Raw genomic sequence first — 2,500 nt, forward strand, 5'->3', positions numbered from 1 at the left:
GTTAGGGTTAGGATTAGGCTTAGGGTTAGGGTTAGGGTTTAGGGTTAGGGTTTAGGGTTAGGGTAGGGTTAGGGTTTAGGATTTAAGTTGGTTGAGTTTAGGGTTAGGGTTAGGGTTCGGGTTAGGGTTAGGGTTAGTGTTTGGGTTAGGGTTTAGGGTTACGGTTAGGGTTAGTTTTAGGGTCCGGTTTAGGGTTAGGGTTAGGGTTCGGGTTAGGGTTAGTGGTTAGGGATTAGGGTTAGTGTTTTTAGGGTTAGGTTTTTTAGCGTTAGGGTTAGGGTTTTTAGGGTTAGGGTTAGGGTGATTGTTAGTTTAGGGATAGGGTTAGGGTTAGGGTTAGGGTTAGGGTTTTTAGTTTAGGAGTAGGGTTAGGGTTAGGGTTAGGGTTTTTAGAGTTAGGGTTAAGGTTATGGTTAGGTTAGGGTTCAGGTTTAGGGTTAGGGTTAGGGTTTAGGTTTAGGGTTAGGGTCAGGGTTAGGATTAGCGTTAGGGTTAGGGTTAGGTTAGGGTTTATGGTTAGGATTAGGGTTAGGGTTAAGGTTTGGTTAGGGTTTAGGGTTAGGGTTTAGGGTTAGGGTTAGGGTTAGGGTTAGGGTTAGGGTTAGGGTTAGAGTTAGGGAAAGGGTTAGGGTTAGGGTTCGGGTTAGAGTTCGTGTTCGGGTTAGGGTTAGGGTTCGGGTTCGCGTTAGGGTTAGGGTTAGTTAGGGTCAGAATTAGGGTTAGGGTTAGGGTTAACGTTAAGCTTAGCGTTAGGGTTAAAGGTTGGTTAGGGGTAGGGTTAGGGATAGGCTTAGGTTTAGGGTTAGGGTTAGGTTTAGGGTTAGGGTTAGGTTAGCGTTAGGGTTAGGGTTGAATTTTGGGATAGGGTTAGGGTTAGGGTTTTGTTAGGGTTAGGTTAGGGTTAGAGTTATGGTTATGGTTAGGGTTAGGGTTAGGCTTACGGTTAGTGTTATGGTTAGGGTTACGGTTAGGGTTAGGGTTAGGTTACGGTTAGGCTTATGGTTAGGGTTAGGGCTAGGGTTAGGTTACGGTTGGGGTTAGGGGGTTAGGGTTAGGTTAGGTTTATGGTTAGAGTTAGGTTTAGGGTCTGTTATAGGTTTAAAGTTAGGGTTAGGGATAGGGTTTGGGTTAGGGTTAGGCTTAAAGTTATGGTTAGGCTTAGGGTTAGGTTGCGAGTTATGGTTAGGTTTAGGGATAGGGTTTGGGTCAAGGTTAGGGTTAGGGTTAGGGTTAAGGTCAAGGTTTGGTTTAGGGTTAGGGTTTGGTTAGGGTTAGGGTTAAGGTTAGGGTTAGGATTAGGGTAGGGTTAGGATTAAATTTAGGGTTCGGTTTAGGGTTTGGATTAGGCTTATGTTAGCGTTAGGTTAGGAGTATTGTTAGGGTTAGGGTTACAGTAGATTTAGCGTCAGGGTTAGGGTTACGGTTAATGTTAGGTTAAAGTTAGGGTTAGGTATAGGGTTAGGTTTATGCTTATGGTTAGTGTTATGGTTAGGGTTAAGGTTACGGTTAGGGTTAGGGTTAGCGTTCGGGTTAGGGATAGGGTTAGGTTTAGGGTTAGGGTTAGGTTAGAGTTAGGGTTAGGTTTAAATTTTGGGATAGGGTTAGGGTTAGGGTTTGGTTTAGGGTTATCGCTAGTATTAGGGTTAGGGTTAGGGTTAGATTAGGGTTAGGGTAAGGGTTAGGGTTATGGTTATGTTTAGGGATAGGGTTATGGTTATGTTTGGGGTTAGAGGTAGGGTTAAAGTTAGGATTAGGTTTAGGGTTAGGTTTAGGGTTAGCATTAGAATTAGGGTTAGGGTTAGGGATAGGGTTAGGTTTAGGGTTAGGGTTAGGTGCAGATTAGGGTTAGGGTTAGGGATAGGGTTAGGGTTAGGTTAGGGTTAGGGTTAGGGTTTGGGTCAGGGTTAGGGTTAGGGTTAAGGTTAAGGTTTGGTTTAGGGTTAGGGTTTGGTTAGGGTTAGGGTTAAGGTTAGGGTTAGGATTAGGGTAGGGTTCGGATTAAATTTAGGGTTAGGTTTAGGGTTTGGGTTAGGCTTATTTTAGCCTTAGGTTAGGAGTATTGTTAGGGTTAGGGTTACAGTATATTTAGCGTCAGGGTTAGGGTTAGGGTTAGGTTAAAGTTAGGGTTAGGTATAGGGTTAGGTTTATGCTTATGGTTAGTGTTATGGTTAGGGTTAAGGTTACGGTTAGGGTTAGGGTTAGCGTTCGGGTTAGGGATAGGGTTAGGTTTAGGGTTAGGGTTAGGTTAGAGTTAGGGTTAGGTTTAAATTTTGGGATAGGGTTAGGGTTAGGGTTTGGTTTAGGGTTATCGTTAGTATTAGGGTTAGGGTTAGGGTTAGATTAGGGTTAGGGTTATGGTTACGTTTAGGGATAGGGTTATGGTTATGTTTGGGGTTAGGGGTAGGGTTAAAGTTAGGATTAGGTTTAGGGTTAGGTTTAGGGTCAGCATTAGAATTAGGGTTAGGGTTAGGGATAGGGTTAGGTTTAGGGTTAGGGTTAG

The sequence above is a fragment of the Falco peregrinus genome, chromosome 12 (genome assembly GCF_023634155.1).
Source record: "Falco peregrinus isolate bFalPer1 chromosome 12, bFalPer1.pri, whole genome shotgun sequence".
NCBI lineage: Eukaryota > Metazoa > Chordata > Aves > Falconiformes > Falconidae > Falco > Falco peregrinus.